This window comes from Adiantum capillus-veneris, chromosome 21 (assembly GCF_014529385.1).
Source record: "Adiantum capillus-veneris isolate H3 chromosome 21, ASM1452938v2, whole genome shotgun sequence".
NCBI classification, from domain to species: Eukaryota; Viridiplantae; Streptophyta; class Polypodiopsida; order Polypodiales; family Pteridaceae; genus Adiantum; species Adiantum capillus-veneris.
The window spans coordinates 78,732,408-78,753,981 of record NC_140951.1 but is presented as its reverse complement, the minus strand read 5'-3'; positions in this window follow the sequence as shown (position 1 = coordinate 78,753,981).

The window sequence follows — 21,574 nt, the reverse complement described above, 5'->3', positions numbered from 1 at the left end:
GTTACAAAACTTTGGCTTATATACCTCAGCCTTGGAGGTGAAAACATCTCTTATTATTTACATCAGCAGGTGAAATTACGTCGGGATTACAAGCTGGAAACTCAATTGAGTCTCGTTACTTAATGAATGGCTCAAATCAAAATTAATGTCGGAAAGACATTTATTACAATCAATGGTTACAAAATGATGGGTGTGAGCAAAAATGTGGGTGTGATCCTCTGCTGGCTCAACAACTAGCCATATCTGTACACGCAAATAGATGATGGTTAGAGTGCAAATATTACAAGGGTCGTGTTCTTGTGCATAATGTGTTTTTATGATTTTGTGTTATGGCTCTTGCTCTTTTACTTTTTTATCTTGTTTTTGTGAGTATAAGGCTTTATATATACATTCCCTAAGATTGGAGATTAAGAGGTCAGGGAGGAAGGTTGAGAGGGAAGCAAGTGAATGATGGATGTCAGCAAACACTCCCCCCTTCCTTGGGTAGATCACACGCCGTCACCTTTTGAAACCAATTGTTCCAAGTTGTTATGGGTGAAGGATTTAACCAATAGTTTTCGACCGCCCTATGCATTCCATCTAGTTGCAAGGGTGGTAAGGTACTCTCCCATGATTTTATTTACAACATTGTTGTAGGTGGTGAACTTACAACAGGAGGTGCAAACTCTTTCTTGCTTGTATGGATATGTACAATGGTAGGTGGAGGTTGTGTTGAAGCTTCTATTTCCGTATAGGAACTACATGAAGAGCAAGAAGCTTCATTTGATTTCCCTATTCCTGAGCTGGAACAAATTGTTCTTTCTTCAATACCCAAACTAGCTCTGGAGCAAGTGTGTAGCATTCCGTGATTTTTTCCTTTCCACGATCTTCAATTTGTTTTGGAGCCACAGGATTGAGCTCACATGGCCCCGGTGACAAGTAAGAGCACACTTTACGTTTTGGCACCCATATTTGATCATTTCCTTCATAGTAGCCTTGGGCTTCCAATAGTTTTTTAGGAATCCAACACAAAATTTCTTTAAATTTCTTGGGGCGAATGGGACGTCTCTTACCAGGCTCCTGTCTTTTAGCACTGGCTATGGTCGCTAAAGAAGCTTTAAGGACCCACTTGTATGTTTTCTCTGTTATATTGGGATGGGTCTTGTGTATCTCAAGCTTTATTTCAGCTACATTAGTTGAAGCTCTAGAGACTTGGGCTATGGGGACATATGGTTCAACCTCTTGGACATGCAATGTTTTGGGTTTTATTTCCTTAATAGGCAATATCTCAGGGACTATGGCTTGCGTGGTAGGGCTAAGAGTTGGTTTTTGTGTTGGGACACCCCCTGTCCCCCAATCAATAGTACATTTGGTGGCTGTCATCCACGTGCGTCCTAGGTTTATATTACCCTCCATAGTTCCAACAGGCATGACCAAAAAGTCGTGAGCTACAACCCCATTGTCATAATTGATAGAAGTGTGCCAGATTCCAAAAATCGCAGTTTTTTTTCTTGTTGACACCCTTGACTTGGATAATACTCTTCGATAGAGGTGGCTTCCTTAACTGACACCACACCCCATATGATAGCAGATTATATTTAGTACCCGTGTCCAATAAGGCGTTATATAGAACTTTTCCATAGGTGCTGTTTAGCTCAATAGGGTATCGTGGTAGAGGTGTGTCAGAGTCCAACCAATCCTCATCGGTTTCAACGTGGAATGCATGTGTGACTCCAAGGTTAGCCTCTCATTTTTGTCTTATGCGTTGTTGTCGCTCGTTAGCCTCAGCTTGATCTTGTATCTTCTTCAATTTTGTTTGTGCCTTGGCTGCCTTTTTTGTATGGATGGCACGTAGCTCCTCTTGGATTAAAGGATCGTAGTATCTTTTAAATTTGCTTCCATTGAGGAATCCAATGGTTTCAACTCCATCAAGAGTCTCCACACAAATGGTTCCTTGTGGGGTGATCTCACATATGGTCCTTTTCCTGTATATTTCAACTTTTCCTTTTCGTTACGGACTCCATACATAAGGACTTTATCACCAATATTGATATCTTTGTTCTTTAAATGACGGTCAAACCATTTCTTCCTCCTATCTTTCTCCACAAGTGCATTTTGCAAAGCTAATTGCCTCTCTTCATCTAGCCTTTCAAGGATATATAATCGCTCAACTAAGGGGTTTCCATCCCAACCTTCTTGAGAAGCTACTCGAAGACTAGGAACGACAAACTCCCATGGCATAACTGCTTCTTGGCCATACACCATCGTGAATGGTGTGCACTTAATGGAAACTTTGTACGTAGTATGATAAGCCCATAGAGCTGATGTAAGCTTTAAATCCTAATCTGTGCAATGAGCTTCCACCGTTTTGGTTAAGATAGAGATTAAGGTCTTATTGGTGCTCTCAGCTTGGCCATTTGCTTGTGGATAATAAGGTGTGGACCTATGGTGAGCTATCATAAAGTTGGTAGTGAGTTCTTTTATTACTCCATCTATAAAATGAGTACCATTGTCACTCACAATCTCAAAGGGACAACCAAATCTTGTATTAATGTTCTCAAAGAGAAACTTGGCAGATGACCTCGCATCAGCCTTACGTGTTGCCCTGGCTTCCACCCACTTTGTCACATAGTCAGTGGAAACGATAATATATCGAGATTGAGTGCTACGAGCTGCCGCACTAATTGGGCCTACAAAGTCCAAACCCCATTTTTCAAATGGTTGAGTCACTTTAATAGGATGTAAGGGCATCCTATCCTTTCGTTGTGTGATCTTGTAACGTTGGCATTCATCACATCCTTTTGCAAAAAGTGATGCATCCTTGAATAAGGTAGGCCACCAATGGCGTGATTGCAACTCCTTTCTAGCTCTTAGTTCCCCTGAAAAATGTCCGTCGGCTATACCCATGTGGGCTTCTTGCAGTACGTATAAATACTCATCCTCACGGACACGTCGTCTAAGAATATCATCCTTCCCTAGCTTGTAGAGAGTTCCTACAATGAGAGAGTAAGTTTCACATTCTTTTAACAGTTTTTGAGCTATGTCTTTACGAAGCTCTTTGGGTGGAAAACCATTAACTAGAAAGTTCACAATCTTCTCACTTCAAGTATGGTTTCGACTAGGAATAGAGAAGTATCAGGCAATTCATCATCGACTCCAATAGGGGCTTCACCATTGGGTATGCGAGACAAATGATCCCCCATGACATGTCTTTTACCAGGTCTCACCACAATGGTAAAATCAAACTCAAGGAGAATTAACAACCATTGTGTAATTCTTCCCGTGGAACAAGGTTTATTTATTAGATACAACAAGGCTTGATGATCAACATAGAACACAAACTTGTTGGCCAGAACGTAGTAGCAAAATTTCTTCATTGCATAAATCATACCTAAACCTTCTCGCTCTATAGTGGTGTAGTTTCTCTCAGCATCATTCAACTGACGACTTGCAAAGCTAATGGGGTAGTCCAGTTTATGTTCTCCTGGTTGAGCTCTAGAACACACCCAATAGCAAAGTTCGATGCATCAATACGCACATGAAAAATTACATTCCAATCGGGCACTCGTAGAATAGGAGCACTAGTCAAGGTCTTTTTCAATGACTCATAAGCATGGTCACACTCCGCAGTCCATGGAACTCAATAAGAAGCTTGTACAAAGGACGAGATATCTCAACAAAGTTTAAAATAAACCGTCGGTAATAACCAACATGGACCATGAACCTTTGAACTCCTTTATAGTTTGTAGGTGGTGGCAATTCAACAATTGCTTTAATTTTTCCCTCATCTGTGGAAATCCCATTTTTTGACACTATAGGCCCTAAAATGACTCCATGTTTAACCCAGAATTGGCATTTGAAAGGGTTTAAGGAGATGCGATACAATCTACACTTCTCAAACACTTTTCGTAAGCATGATAGATGCTCTTTCCAAGAGGAATAAACACAAAGGTCATCTAAGAAAGCAGTGTTTATTAATCTTTGAAAGGTAGCAGGGGCATTGGTTAAACCAAAAGCCATAACACGAAACGCGAACACTCTAAATTCGGTTATAAAGGCTGTTTTAGCTTGGTCCTCCAGCGCAATTGTGATTTGATTGTAGCTAGAGTACCCATCTAAAAAGCTATAAGCTTCCTTCCCTGCGACTCTTTCAAGCACATGTTCTGAATATGGCAAGGGGTAATGGTCCCTCCTAGTGGCGGCATTGACCTTCTTGAGATCCACGCACACTCTGAGTTTCCCATTCTTTTTTGGCACAATCACTATTGGAGACACCCATTCTGAGTGCTCAATAGGGTATATGAATCCGCATTCCACAAGCTTTTCATCTCTTCTTGAACGATTTTTGCATATTTAGGATTCATTGGGTAGGGTCGTTGCTGAACTGGTTTAGCCATGCTATTCATGGGGATTGTGTGTTGCACCACTGAAGGTGGAACACCTTTCATATCATGATATGTCCAGGCAAATATATCCCTGAATTCCTTGAGAAGTTCTTTAAGTAGACACTCCTCAGTCTTGGTCTAGATCCTAGGCAATGAAAACAAGTTTAGACTCTTCTCGTGGGTCTGCTAACTCTATTTCCTTGACTATTGCTGGACCGTCATAGACTCCATTGCTCCCATCGATAGGTTTTCTTTGAGCCTTTGTATGCACAACCTTACATTCCTCTGTGGTATAGGATTTGAAATGTTTAGGTGCAGGGTGTAAGTACGTGGAGTCCTGTTGTTCTGTGGACTGTGATTTCACTTCTGATTCCTTTTGTTGTTGAGCTAACTCTCGATTTTGTCGTCTCCTTACAGTACGGCTCAACTTTGGCTTCTCTGTAGCCTCTAGTTGTGCGATGTCAATGGGTTGTGGACTACACCACATAACACTTTGAAGGTATTCACCCTAGTTATCTACCAACTTCCGATGAGCCTCACATGCCCCTATATAATTAAGCCATTTTGCGATAGATTCCTTTTCACTTATTCTAGCATGCACATTTTCTCGATATCGTCGCCTCTTATATCTCTTACTCTTCTTGTTTAATTCTCGATTACGGCCGATCTCTAGTGAAGAGTCACTAGATGAATCACTACTTGTGTCTTCTGCACCCTTGGATAGATTGTCATGTAAGTTACCACTAGGCCTTGAATGGTTTGCCCCCACATTTGCACTAAGATTTAACCTAGATTCTTCGTCCTCAGAGTCAATTTCAACTGATGATTCTAACCCCAATTGTGTGGGCTATAGTCTTGTGAGGCGCTACTGGTTCCAATGCCAGTCAAACTTTCATCTTGTAGATCATCAAAAGCTATATGCATTGCTTCTAGCATATTTAAGGGTACAAGTGGTGGTATTTCATCCCCCTCAGGTGTTACCCAGGTTGTCCCCCTATTTCCCCAAGTGTCTATGGTTGCTGCTAGGTGGACCCAATCCACATTGTCCGACTCAGTCATCCCAAGTAGTACATCCATATAAAGAGAATCTTCTCCAACATCAGTGTCCACTTTACACGTGTAACAATACTGCAATGGGGCCGAGCAAACTGTGGTGTAAGATCTATAATCAATTATAAACCTATTTCCTAGGGGATGTGCTTGACCACTTACAAGATCCACTCAAATGACAGAATCTTGGAACTGCAGGTAGACATGGTTTTTAGACCAATCATGCACCATTTTCGCTTTCCTCATGAAAGGACGTCCTAAGATCATCTCAGATGCCTTAGTGTGCTTGGAGAAATCCATAACAATGAAGGTAACTCTTATTTTATGTCCAAAGGCCTTGACCTTGAGATCTTCTAGCATCCCAATAGGTTTAACAATAGACCCATTGGCCATCTTCACCACTATGGTTGTGGTCGTAAGGTAAGGTCTTTCCATAGTTTCCCAGCAATTTTTAGTCACAATGCTAACCCCAGTGCCACCATCAAGGATTCCATTCACAGTTAATCCCTTGGTAGTGATTGGTATGGTTGCATTGGATTCATCACCCTCAAAGTATTGTCCCAACTTGTTAACAAGTATTTCTATAACAAGGTTCTCATCTAGGTTGGGTTGTGGATCTAAGTGTTCCTCCTCTATTGGCATCTCCCCAGCTCCATCCATCTGTGCAAATTGTGGCAGCCCAAACTTTAGTTCTCCATTGAGGAAGGCTCGAAGAGCTGAGACTAGCTCAGGGTCCTTATATAGTTTGGACATGATGGTGGTTCTAACTTCTGAAGACATGAAATCCATCAATTTGGCAATGTTTAACGACACCTTTTGGCCTTGAGTCCCTTGACGTGGGGAAGATGGGATCTCCATTTCTTCGATAGGATCAAGTAGTCCCTCTGTAAACATTCTCTCCATCAAGAAGTGAGTACACCCACTTTTCCATGACTTTAAGTCACTTTCTTCTTGGATGACACTAGGTATGTCTAAGGGTCCATGGACTTGGTGAGGTTGTTGTTGCGTAGGGAACACGGTGTCTGTAATCTGGATCTTCCTAGTTGCTGGTTCTAGATCCCTTTGGGTATCTTCTACCAAACTCCTGAATTGCTTGACTCGCTCAATCTCCTCTGTAGGGTTTGGATAAGTTCCTATCTTCTTCTTGGATCCTTGCCATTGTGGCTCATGAAGATCTTCCTTGTTGGTTTCTATCTTAGTAGTCGTTTTGGTCTCCACGGTTTCTCCTCAATCAGAATACTCTTCAACGTCGTTCATATATACGGGGTCGTCACCAGTCCCTATGTTGGTCTTTGAACTGGGGTCTGACTTCGCTGCTTTTTGCGATCTCTTTCTTCGTGTTTTATTCTTTATTTGCGATTGGGCAATTGATGCCGTGTCTCTTTCCTCAAGAATATAATTTTGTTTTTGGAGCATCGATCGTGTGAGTACGTTTATTGGTACCACAGCTGCACTTTGTGATGGCTCCTTAGTAACTTCAATCAAGTTTAATGGCGTGATCTTCAGTGCATTTGGATTATTTGGACATTGGGCAATCAAATGATCTATGCCACATCGATTACACATGAGTATCGGCATTGTAGACGTGCTCGCTTGATTGGTTTGCATTAGTGTGGCATTCTTTTGTAGCCTAATAGGACACTCGGCTACATGATGCGGACCTCCACACTCATAGCATTGAAGAGGTGGTCTCTTAGTAGTGTAATTGATATTTTGGCCTCTTGCCGCAAGAGCAGCTACTTGATATACAGGTTTGACATGTCCCCAATAGTCCTCCATGTAGTATTGGGGACTTTCTTCAAGCACATCCATCCCATAAGCAATATTAGGATCTGTATCTTCCTCACAGCCTTCCAAACAAGAAATAGATGACTCACAACCCACTTGATTCACATAAGTGATTCTTGGATGTGGTGGTTGCGGTCCTAGCACTGGAGGTGGTAAAGGTGTTTTTTGAACAACATTTTGGGCCCTAGGGACCATGTGTTGTGATGTTTGTTCAAGAGGTGGGACCGGCATCAATGCAGGCACTCAAGGTGTGTCTGCCTATGCTAAGGTTGGTCTATTAGCCATCGCGCGCTTAAATACTATGCAATCCTTAGCTTGATGACCATACCTCCCACAGGCATTGCAATCCCATTGAATTTTACTCTAAAAGTAGGGTATTCACTGGTACTATGGGGTCCATAGCATACTGAGCACCATTGTTGATCCCTTCTTGGATACATATGATTGTTTTACGGAGCACAATTGTCTCTAAGACTTTCTTGAATAGCCTTGGTGAGATCTGCTAAAGTCATCTCAAATATCTTTGGCTCCTTAGCAATAGGTTTTAGGGTCATTGGCTGATGCCTCGATGCTTGCGAGCTAATAGATTTAGACTCAACAGACACTCTTTCTCCTTGAATCATTAAATTATTCTCCAATTGGATCGCATTGGTGGTGACTGCTTCCCAAGTGGTGATACCTCTAATGACTAGGCCATTGTAGATATCCTCATGTCGTAACCCCCTAATGAATCTATCAAGCAATTGGTTATTGTTGAAGTGCTCATTTGGATTACATCGAGAATTCAAATGCTTCGAGCGACTAATAAAGTCTCTCTCCGACTCTCCTTCTTCTCGTTGGGCTTTCTAGAGCTGAGAGGCTACACGCAAAGCACTCCCTCTCGTATGTATTTTTTCAAGAACAGTCTCCTAAGAGTAGGGTAAATTGTTTTTTCTTCCATCCTTAGGGTTCTATACCAATCCCAACCTTTTCCACTTAAGGTTAGGCTTAAAGCATTGCTCTTATGTAGGTCATTGTGTTCTCCTAGAGAATCGCATATTTGTTCAAACACTTCGATATGCTTTCTCACATCCTCGTCTCCACTAAATTTTTGTGTGAGCTTGGCTATTTGTACTGCCTTACTTCTAGGCTCTCTATCAGGCGTGTTATGCATATTCTCAGCAACAGATCGACCGATAGCTTGAGCAAATGTTGCTAAGTCACCTAAGTGAGCAGGCACCGTGGGTGAAGGCACTCCAGAGACTACATGTGGAGTAGGTATTGGCATTGGGCTTGGCGCATAGGAAGCCCTTGGGTTCCACGTTGGGTACGATGTTGTGCCATGTGGTCGCCCAAAGTTCATATGTGTGGCCTTAGGGATAGCAGACGTTGGATGTGACATGCTTATGCTAGCCGGTATAGTCCCATGGAAATAAGAACTTGGGTGTTGTGGTTGTGGATCATAGGTAGTTGAAACAATGGGAGGGGTACGGACTACATGAGTGCGATGACCCATAGGTGCATATGATTGGTACACACTTGTAGGTACTGTTGCAGGCATTGAGCTACCATGTAGTGGTGCTTTACTAACAAATGAGGTCCATGGCGTGTTTCTCGGTATGCCCATCATTGGGGTAGGCATGGTAGCCGTGGTGTCATCAAGGGAAAGATGAGCTAGACTTGGAAAGGTGAATCTATCACTTGTGGGCTCAGATTGCACTGAGACTCCGGGAGAAACAACATATGGAGGATCCATCGGACTTACCGAAGGAGTCTCCATTTGCGATAAGGTCGGTTGTTTAGCCTTCCTGTATCTAAGAATATCATGAGACCCATTGAAGGCATGTTGATCCCCTTGTTCTGTCTCTCTAACTCAATGACCCTATGGATGACCTCACAAACTCTTTGTTGTTGATCCTCCACACTAGTAGCGCCCATTGTGGATTGTAGGACATCTAACCAACCCACGTGATAGGTGTGACCTGTGTATAGGTCGGTTAGAGTTTTCGTTTGTAGTTCATACTCCCAATTCTCATTTAAGAACACTCCGTCTAGGATTGAGGTGCTAGGTGCAATGTTGCTTTCTAGGGGTTGGCCCTTAGCGGTTGCTAAGTCAGGAGCACTTGATTGCTCTCTTAGCAAGGATATTGACATAGGGGCTTTCGCTTTTAACTCTCTTCGTTGCTCCGCCTTGCGTAAGCTCTGAATTTCCTTTTCCCTTGCTGCAAGGATATATCGCTCAACCTCTTGTATTGGGTAATATGACCTCGGAGGGAAATAACTCTGAAGAGTCAGGAGGTGCAGTCAATGAAGTATTCACGTGCACATTCTCTAAGGGTATAGGGTCTACGTTGGTCATGAATGGAGAATTTACTTCCCCACCCCCCTCAGTTACATCATTAGCTCCATGTTCGCAGCGAGTGGCTCTACTAAAGGTTTCCTTCAAGCGGCTAAGCATGCTCAGCCCGGACCGTGGGCCCATGGCATGCATGTCTTGGCTTGAGCTATCGGGATTAGGCATTGGGAAACCCTCCAGGACGTCGTAGTCAGAGGAAGAGTCACTAGCCGCTATGTTCGAGTCTTGGTTTGTACTACCTTGGGTCCCCGTCGAGGGCCCGGAACCTAAAGTAGGTGGATATTGAGAACTCGCGTAAGTCAAAATTCTCTCTAATTGCTCCGTCTCTAGCACACGACCAGAGCACAGATGCATGTGCCTTTGGCACCCTACAAGCGTTGCGAATAATCTCGAAGGTTAACTGCTTATCTTTTTTAAGTGTCCGTTTTCACTGGATTAAGCTTTGACCCAAATTCTTTTGGTGCATGAGCATATGGATCCCAACCAAAGACACATACGTGATCATAATGTGGCTTCTTTCCAAACCACGTCTCTATAAGAACCTTGTAATCCAATGCGTGCTAGGAGATCTATTGACAATATGCACTACTATCAAAATGGCCTTTGCCCAAAATCCTTGTGTAAGGTTTGCCATAGAAAGCATAGCAAGAACATGTTTCTATAAAGTACAATTTATTTGTCTTGCATCTTCATTTTGGGTTTGTGTATGACACAATAAACTACCACTTAATTCCTTTCTTTGTGTAGAAGTCAGCCATCTCTCTTGAGAGATACTCCCCACCATTATCGGTCATTAAGCCTTTAAGCTTTTTGAACGACTAATTCTCAAGTAGTGCAAGGAACTTTTAGAAGGTAGAGAAGACTTTATCCTTACTTTTGAATAAATAAACCCACGTCTTCCTTGTAGAGTTATCAATAAATGCCACAAACTAACTAGCCCCTCCTAGAGACTTATGTTTTTAATGTTTGATTTTTTTGATTAAAGTGTGTGATAGCTCGAAACGAGCGTATCACTTAGAGGGTCACTGTGTGATTTATAGCATAATTTTCGGGCATCTGAAGTTTCGTTGGTCCTCAAAAAATCGATTTTTAGCTACGTGTGAAGCTAAAATTCGTAATTTTAAAAGACGACTGAGGCCTAAGCCTGAGCGTGAGCTTGGGCTTGGGTTTGAGTTTGGGTCTGGGAGATATTCTCGATCCTGATCCCACCTTTAATTTTCTTTTAAAAAATAATTTTTTTATAATTTTAATATTTTTAAAAAAAGGATAAGGTCGTCGCGGCCTGCGCGAGAGCACACACACACACACACACACACACTCTATCTACCTACTTCTAACTAATACACCTACTGTTACACACTAACACATTCTATTAGCTCTCATAGATCTACTTCCTACTTACTGTACACACAGAACTAATAACCTTAATACACAGAGAATAAACACAATACCTTTGAAAACTCCATTAACAAAGAAAACTAACAACCTTAATACACAGAGAATAAACACGGTACCTTTGAAAACTCCATTAACAAAAAAAATACATAGTACAACACCAAATCCTTCTTCTCAACACACACACACTCCTTCCCTACCTTTCCTACAATTGAAATTGCACCACAAAAGAAGCACAGACTGCCATTCAAGCTTAGTGTATGGCATTCCCCAGCAATGGCGCCAAAAATGTGCGCGTATGTCGCACGTGTCAATGCAAGGAACTTGACGATACACTGTGTGCAAGCCACAAATGGCTCCAAGAACACAACAAGCCTAAACTAGTAAGCTCAAAGATGACGATGGTGTGTCACTCACCGCTCTACGCTTGCTTCGTGGAGGATTCCTCGCCGCGAAGAAGAGGGAGACGCCGCTACGCCGCGCTCAAGTGCCTCGTCGTCGTCGTGCCGCCGCAATGCTCGATCACACACACTCTCTCTCTCTCTCTCACGCACACACACACACACACACACACACACACACACACACACACACACACACACACAAGGAGATGAAGAAGAAGAAGATGGAGATGGAGGAAGAGCACTCTTCAATTGCACAAATGAGAGAATGAGTGAATTTTAGGTTTAGTTGACTTTTATATGAGCTCACCCCATTCACACTTGGGCGCCCATGCTTAGCCAACTAATCCCTTGAATGTTCCAGTTAGAGTGCGCCTCTCATCGGCGATCACTCTTACCCTTTTCCTATTGGACCGACAAGCCTGGTACCTGACTCTACCAAGTAAATAATACAACGTCCATAGTAGGTGATATGGTGTCCGTGAGCCATGAGGGTTAACATGATGAAAGTGAAGGAAGTAGAAGAAGTCATTGATCATTGCAAAAGCCGGCTAAGAAGATTGTGATGCCGACACTGACCGTTATAGTAAGAAGAAATCCAGAGACAAAAAGCCAGTAAAACTAGAGCCAGTTGAAGCAATGAACATTCCAACAATTTGAAGATTTATTTTCCAATATTCAAAGGTGGCAAATGGGATGATCCCGAGGTACACATTCAAGCCTTTGAACAATACGTAGAGCTGAAGGACATTGATGAAGATGAACGGGGGAATACTTCCCACAAACATTGAAGGAAGCAGCTTGGAAATGGTACTACCATTACCTAGCTTGCCGACTTAAATCATACAACAAGCCCAACAAGGCCTTTAAGCTGGAATATTTTGATAATAGAGGGGATGAATATATTTTGTGCGAATTGGATAAAATCAAGCAGAGGAAGTTATTTGTCAGGAGCTATGTTGAGAAAATTAAAGAACTAACCAGACAACTTCAGGAACCTCCCTTGAGAAACTAATGACAATCTGGTTTTTAAATGGGTTCTGGCGTAAGAAATTGAGAGAGGATGAAGTACTAGTGCCAACTAAGAAGCTCAATGATCTACATAGAGAGCACTGAAACTGGAGCAACAAGCTAAGAACGAAAGGAGCCATAAGAGAAGACAATCCAATGACAGTGAGTCTTCTACTGAAGAAAGTTCTGGGTCCAGTTCTAGTTCCAGTACATTTGAAAGTGAATCGGATGACAAGGGTAAAGGCAAAAATAAGGGGTCATGGACCAGAAAGATAGAGAAAATGTCCAAACAAATAGTTAAGATTGCAAAAACCAGACCCTCACTCAAGAAGACAAAAATTTGGTGTTCCAAGTCTAGATCAAAGGATCATATGTCTAATGAGTGCTCTCAGTGCACTTACTGTATAGTCTTTGGTCACGTTTGGAACAATTGTGGAATAAGGATTTACCATTTCAAGAAAGGACAGGACAAGTCTATGATCACATTCACCAGTCTTGAAGCACCCAAGGCAGATGGAGCCATTGGGTATAAGGAGAATTAAGCCAACACAAGTACTAGGGTTGGTCGGGGATGATATCAGAACGACGCTGACAGGGGTAGAGGCAAGGGAGATTTTTCAAAATGGAATCTGAACTGTTACTAGTGTGGCAAGTATGGAAACTTCGTAGCTCAATGTCCAGATTCACCCAAGCCAGAAGTGACCGACTAGAAAGCACCAGAATCAGTACCAGTGAGGGTGGTCATTAGAAGTAGGGGACGTCATTAACGATGATTGAAACATTAAATGGACCATAAATATGTGGAGCAAGTTTGACGTAAGCAATAATTTTAACACTCTTGATCCTATGCTTTTCTATATACAGTGTAACATAATCATCCTCCCACCACCCAAAGCCGATGTTCATTGGAGAAGGGAGGCCCACCCTTCGCATCACGAGGCTTTGAAGATGCTCTTTCATGGAGATCCTTAGCCAAGTTGCCTTGCATCTTTCTATCAATAATGTACACCTCCCAGCCCTTCAGCTTTCTATGTAAGTTAGATGTATATGGATCTAGTAATGGTTGTGAGCAGGGGGGATTAGAGCCCTCAACTAAGAAAAGGATCCATAACAAGCTTATTGCATAGGTTTAGAGGAGAGGTTTCTTCAAGGGTCATAGAATAGTAAATGCTAAGCATATGAAAACGCAAGGGAGAGGTGAAATAAAAAGAATAAGACGCAAAAATGCATGCACATTACATGCACTCAAGGCCACATCTGTACATACAAAATACAAAGCCTCAGGCTTAGCATTTCAAATTCTTACACTCTTACCCTTAACTTTTGTATTTTAGATTTTAAAAATTAGTTTTTATTTTACGAAATTGAGGAGGCCTACTCACCCTTGTTAACACTAGTTTGATAACCTAACAAGACATAAAAGTGTCCTTTCAAGGTTTTAGAAAAAAATCAAACTTTCCTACCATATTTATTTCTTTGTAGAAGTCCTTAATTCAGTTAAAAGCTAACACTGCACTTGTTATGGGAAAAATAAGAAGCATCTATCATGAGGAATTCTCAAAGCCAAAGGAGTGCTCAATTTAACCAAAAATAACTTTTTTTTTTTCTAAACCCCATTTTACACAAGATACAAAAATGTAAAGGCAACAAATCTATTTTTTTCATTAACTTCAATGAGTTTTTGACCATATTCTCTAGGTGCTATAGTCCATTGAATCAATTTTGCACTCTATTGACCTATTCTCAATGTTTCTATCTACGATTATCATTAGCTTTAAAAATTCTTTCACTTTACACACTTTAGCTTTTTGGGGAGTGTTTGATTTAGTCCAATTGCTCTAGACCAAAGGGTGGTGTGTGTTTTGGCGAAAGGGCAATCCCTTTGAGGACTTAAATTACCTTTTCTTCTACTCCACTGTGTGACCGGTTGGCTACGGATCTCGCTTGTTCTGAGGTTTCATGCATATTGAACCCATGACCTTTCGGGAGTGTTTGATTTAGTCCAATAACACACTTTGGCTCTTTACTTTCAAATAACACACATTTTTTTTTCGACACACAAGAGGGTGCATAAGGGGAGGTGCCTATCCCTCTAGATATTAGCCATGTTACATGGTCGGGAAATGACCATGCACCATTGGGCAAGAGCCACGCGTAGACACCACCATGGCCACCTAATTGATGCACCACATGCTGGGAACGATGGAGAGAACTCGTAGCAGCAGCCTAGGAACCTCCTCCTCGGGTGACCCACACTTGAGTGTCCAAGGGCAAGAGCCCTAGCAACGTGAACACTAGGTGATCACAAGGTGTCCCTCTAGAGTGTGACCCAATGGGGGATTTGAACACACAACCCGTTGGTTGAGAGGCGAAAGCCTTACCCTTAGACCAACCCTTTGGGGACAATAGTACACGTTTTTTGGCTCAAGTTCGGTTTGAAAATGTTTTTCAAACCCAACTTTAAGGTGAAATCACTAGCCCAAAAAAAATCCAAGTTCTTTAAGGTCATAAGAAAGACTTGTGGATATAGAGCACTTTTAGAAACTCCTTGGGATATCAAGAAATAACTCTTGGAAGTTACCGAGTTGCAAGGACACAAAAGTGTCCAAGTACATAAAAGTGTCATGTTGCCAATCTAGTGTTAGACACATATGTTTTCCTAAGGTGATGCCATCTGTGTGTGTGTGTGTGTGAGAGAGAGAGAGAGAGAGAGAGAGAGAGAGAGAGAGAGATGCTTGTTGGCAATAAAAATACTAGGAGCGATATAGAGTTAGACAAATGAGATGCAGGTGTAGGAAGTAAATAGCCATACACAACGTCAAATGGAGACGTACTTGTAGTAGAATGAGTGGTGTCATTATATGAAGATTGCAAAATATGTAGGTAATCATCCCATTTATTTCATTGAGAATGAACATATGCTTTAAACAAGTCAATAGCAATATGGTTAGTAATTTTTGTTTGTCGATTTGATAGAGGATGAAATGAGTAAGTGAAGTAAAGCATACTGTGAAGATTTCAAATAAATTGGTCCAAAAAGCACTACAAAACTTTGAAATCTCTATTTAATATCATTCCCTTAAGCAAACCATGATGTGGAAACGCAAACTTGAGAAACAAATGTGCAGCTTGATGTGCTCTGAGACTTTTCTTGCAAAGAATGGAATATGCTTGGTTTGTAAAACAACCAATAACATTCCAAATCATTTCATGCTTATGCACAATAAGTGGAAAATCAATCACAAAATCAATAAGGTTAGTAACTTCGAGGATGAAATGCGGAAGCAAAGCGAAGCATCCTTTGAAGATTTCAAATAAAGTAGTTGAGAGAGCCCTACAAAACTTTGAAATCTCTATTTAAAACAATTCCCTTCAGCAAATGTGAATCATCAAGTGGCCTTTGTGGTTGAACAAAACACTTCATTGAAAACCACAAGGTATGTTTTATTCTATTTTCATATATCATGCTTAGCTTGTGTGTGAGAAAAAAGTGGAAATTTCCAAAATCACATCGATTCCATGTAAAGGTCTGAACAAGAATGTACGAACTTATGAAAAATCACAAAATTTCAACATCCACTTGATTCTTACAATCATACGGTTGCTTTATGGAAATTTTTTTAATCTTATAGTGTGAGAGACATGAGGTAGAGAGAGAGCTATTGTGAGATTTGTTTAAAAATATTATCATGACTACTATCATCATCAAGTAGAATCATGAAAACATTGCTTTGTACATTGCGCTTCACTTTCAGCAAAGTATGAGGAGAGATAGAGTTACCTAAAGAATTGCTTTGGTTGTTGTAATATTATCACGGCTACTACCATCATCAAGTATAATCATGAAAACATTGCTTTGTACACTACTCTTCACTTCCGCAAAGTATGAGCAGAGATAGAGTTACCTAAAGAATTGCTTTGGTTACCATTATAATCACGATCCTACTCCTCACCATAGGGGAGCTCCTTCAATTAGGTAGTTGAGTGTTACATCGTTGGTGCGGCTATTTTTGGAGCCTTGTAGGTTATTTTTGCTAAAGTTATGTATCTCACAAGTGAATGCCTAGAGTGATTTTCCCAAGCAGAGTCAATGGCCAAACAAAAGGGAGGAGGCCCAAATTGGCTACTCCTAGATGATCAAGAGGTTGAGAAGTATAATCTTCGCTCAGAAGACAATCCTAGAATGATTAAGATCAATAAGCACATGAAGCCAGAGATCAAAGAAAAGGCAAAGGCACTATTCCAAAAATACAAGGATGTATTTGCATGAGAACGTATTTTACTGAAAGGCATAGATCCATAAGTATGTCAACGTCACATTCCACTAAATTTAGATGCCAGATTAGTCAAGTTGCAAAGGTACAGAATGAACCCTAATTATGCTAAGAAAGTTAAAGAGGAGATTGACAATCTTCTCAAAGCAGGGTTTATGTATTTTGTCTTTATTACGTGATTTTTACATGAGATTTAGGTCAAGAAATTTTCTTGAGGGGTTTATAAGAACCTCGAGAGGTGTATATAAGAACACTTTGTCCCCACTATATTCATTGCCAAGTTGGTTGTTCCAATAAATCTTTGTGTGTGTGTGTGTGTGTGTGTGTGTGTGTGTGTGTGGCCCTTACATCACAGCTACCAGCAATGCATCGTTGTGAGTACCTTTGTGTTGGTATTTGAGTTTATTAAGCTAGCTAAGTTAGGGTTATCTCAACATTAACATTGGTGTGTGGTTGTACTTGATCTTCGCTTATAACTTCTATTGGCATAAGTTGATTTTATCACAAATTTGATGATCATATACACGAATTTGATTATAACTTCTATTTGATAAATTTGATTTTATCACAAATATTATCACAAAGTTGATCTATGATGGTTAAGGTTGTGCATTCAAAGGGAAGCTTTTATTGTAGCCAATTTGTCAAATCCTAATAGCAATATATACACTACTAGAAGGCCTCTTTTTTGTAGGGACTGCTTCAGACTATGTAATGGAAAAGGTGTGCTTTTCCCATGGGCATGCAAAGATTCCTTAAACAAGGAAACACACGTTGCTCACTCAAACAAATGATTGGGTGTCATCTTGGGGGGAGGTATATATAGACCTAAGGGTTACTAAGGTTTTTGCTCCGCTTTTGCTAGCATCATGGATCCCACTCCTTTCCTATGCATGCTCGCTCAGGTGCACCTTTGGCACCTCCACCCACACACACACGCGCACGCACACACCCACACACACACACACACACACACACACACACACACGTAAGCTTATAGGTATCCAAAAGAAAGGGCTATGGCTTAGTAGTAGGATATGGGAGCCTGATTTAGGCACTAAAGGGATAATAAAGAATTTGACAAGATGAAGCTAAAGGAAAGTCTAATGTAACAATATCAAGAGAAACTTTTCATACAGTATGATTTTGATGATCAAAAGTGTTAGGATTTGATATGTTTCCAATAAGTGAATCAAGTTTAATGAAATAGGCTAAAGATACACTCTTGGGTGACATCTATAACCTATAGGTTCCTTCGACACCAATATCAACAAAAACTGACTAATCGCGTGTGTTTATAAGGATTCCTGAAGCATGTCCGCACTCTTGCTAGCACCAACTTGCACAATTCCATTAGTCAACTTGCTCAAGATATGTTCTAACTTATGGAAGGATGTAGCTAGCCTACCTCTACATGAAGAGTTTTACATAAAGCAGGGGGATTGGCTAAACCAGGGTTTTCAAAAAACTAAGAAGAAACATGTTGATATGCATAAAATTATTCTGCTTTCTTTGGCATAAAATACCTCGCCCGTAGAGTACAAGGGAATAAAAACTCAAGCTATTTGGGATACCCGTAGGTGCACAAGCAAACATCATTGTTACAACCTACAGAGTTGAGTTTGAGCATGACTTTGCTATGGTGGACTTTGGAGGTGACTCAAAGTACAATTTGATTTTGAGTCGTCCAGTCATCCTTAAGGTAGTAGAAGATTAGGATCACTATTTATGCAACCCAATACACACCCAATACACGTCCACAAGGGTTAGCTAGTAGTCACCCATAATTCTCAAGAAGCAACAAAATTTCTAGTGCCAATTTTGAGTTAATTACATCTAGTGTGGATGAGGATTCCAAGGGATCTTATGATGGGGAAGCTTATCTCTCAACCCCTGTTAATACTCAGCAAGCCTTTTGAAATCCATTGTGATGTATGTGGAGACTGTTTGGGTGATATCCTAATACAAGAGAGCCACACTATAGCCTCTAAAAGTCATTGTCTTCATAAAGACAAGTGAATTCTTGGCATATATGAGAAATAACTTCTCACAGTAATGCATGCTCTTAGATCATGGAAACGTTATCTTTTGGGTACCCCATTTTTTAATTTGCACGGACCATCAAAGTATTAAGTACTTCATGACTCAAACAAAGATATCCAACAAAATAATGAGGTCAATATGTACAGATCCATATTTTACTTTTGTTATGTCATCATTGACCAATGGAAAAACATGGACCATCAAAGTATAAGTATTTCATAACTCAAATAAAGATATCCAACAAAACAATGAGGTCAATATTATGTACAGATCCATATCATATTGTTGTTATGTTGTCATTGACCAATGGAAAAACACAAGATCCATTCACATTAAAATATGGATTTCTTCTCTATGGCAATAGACCTTGTGTTACACAAGCTCTACGCCAGAAAGTAATGAAAAAGCCACATGCTCCTCCTTAAGAAGGACATTATGGAATAGTAGTTACCATTGATGCTATAGAGACATATTTCTGCCATCAATGAGAAGGACATTCATGAGTATGTTACACAATGTATGATGTGCCAAAAAGTCAAAAATATGAGAGATGCAAGCAACCAGGTTTACTGCTACCATTCCTTATACCAGAGACTCCATGGGAGAGTATAACCATGAGTTTTATCTTTGGCTTACCTAAGTCTCTTCATGTCAACAATCATATTTGAACATTAGTAGAAAGGTTAATCAAGTGGGCACACTTCATACCTTTCATCATGAAGACGATTAAGCCTCCTCATATGGATGATCTTTTATCCTTCATATCTTCAAGTATCATGGCTTGCCAAAATTAAATTTTGCCAATAGAGGCCCACATATAACAAGTCTCTTCTTGAGAGGACTATTTGTAAATCTTGGCACAAGGCTAAACCTTTTCTCTGGTTATCACCCATAGACAGATGGGTAGAGTGAAATTGTTAAGTCCTATATTTGGAATCTACTTAAGAACTATGCCAATGAAGTAAACCAAAGAAATCAATGGGAGAAGTACCTACCACTTGTAGAATATGCATATAGTTACATTGTGCATACTTCTATTGAAAATTCTCTATTTGAGATCGTTGAAGGAAGATCTAGGGTTCCTCCTATCTCGAGAACACATAACAAATATCTTCACTGCTGCTGTGATGAATATATGCATGATTTGTAAAGTGCATTAAAAAAAGTCAAAAATGCCGTAAGCTACTCTCATCATAAGCGAAAGCTGGTTGTAGATAGACATCATCATACTTTCACATTTAATAATGATGATTAGAATTTGCTCAAGTTTTCAAAGGCTCAATTTCCACACACCACAAGTAAGACTAGGCAAGGTGAGAAAATCGGACATTAAAAATAAGCTAGCTTGTCATTATAACGGCCCATTTCATATTCAAAAAATTATCAATGATATGGCTTATAAGCTTAAGCTTCCATTCCATTAAAAGATACGTAACACTTTTTATATTAGATTATTAAAGCCATATAAACTAACAATTTTTTTACGGAGCCAATACATGAAGATCCCTTATTTTGTACAATGTTATATACGCTTGCCACAATTATTTACTTCTCAAGCACCAAACAGTGCTGTTCCACACTCTTGTGGAATGATTTATGGCTATTAGTTTAAATAATATGCTTCCAAAAACTATGTTCTCTCAAGCACCAAATAATTTAGGCAACAATTTTGGCATGGTTTGTAGTGCATAAGTGGATTCAATGTAATATTTTAATTTCTTTGTTTCTATGTTCATAGTCAAGGGCGACTATGATATAAGGATGGGATTGTTACCATCTTTAATTTTTGGCAAGTTTAAACTACTGTTAAAATAGTAAAATATCATTTTGATGACTTAACGATAATTAAAAGTGATAAAAAAATTTTTAATATTAAGCAAGTATTTTTTTCTCTCTAGTTTAGAAAGAGAGAATGTCCGTATTTGACTTAAAATGGGCTACGGAATAATATAAAATGATAAGTCCAAAGCTAAAGTGAAAAAGAAGCTTTAGAACATTCACAAGCCCTACTAAGATTTGGTTAAAGGGTTTCATAAATTTTTTTGGGAAACAAAACAACTTAAAATTATCCCAAAATGACATTTACTATCCGAGAAGCTCTAATACATAGGGGAATGGGCATAAAGATGTCAAAAACAGGGAATGTCTATTATATAGGAAAATCTTTAAGAAATTTGGCATAATTTAATTTTTGCCAAGTTTAAATTAATTTGAAAATTATAAGAAGTCATTTTGATCACTTAAAGATATTTTAGAGTGATCAAAATGAAAAATTTAATGCTAAATACGTAATTTTCTCTCCTTAACCTAGAGAGAAAAAATACTCGTATTTGACCTACTTTTATGGGTTACCGAGGAAGCGAGAATGATAAGTCCAAAGTTAAAGTAATAAAGAAGCCTTAAAACATTCATGAGAAGCCTTAAAGTAATAAGAAAGCCGCTAAGATTTGGTTAAGGGTTTCGATGGATAATGACCCCGATATGATATTTTTAATATCAAATAAACTGCTAATAAAAAGGAAAATGGACATATAGAAGTCAAAAGCTCAAAAAATGTCCACAGTGATGTGGAAAATTCTTTAAGGAACCACACATAATTTTTTGGAATGGAAAAACGCGTTCAAAATGACCTCTAAACCTAGATTTCAGTGTTCTAAGAGCAACGCAAGAAATGCACAGGGAGACCAACATGTGAAAGGGGACTTATGATAAGTAGACATGCTCCTTGTGATAAGCGAATCACTCATTCTCAACCCAAGAAAGAGGGTCGATCCAAAAGTGGGAGAAAGAGGCCAAAAGCAAGGAATAAGGCTTGGTGTGCAAGGCATTTGCTAAAAACAGCAGATGCCACTCCTTTACAAGGTGCCAACTCTCTCTCTCTCTCTCTCTCTCTCTCTCTCTCTCTCTGAGAGT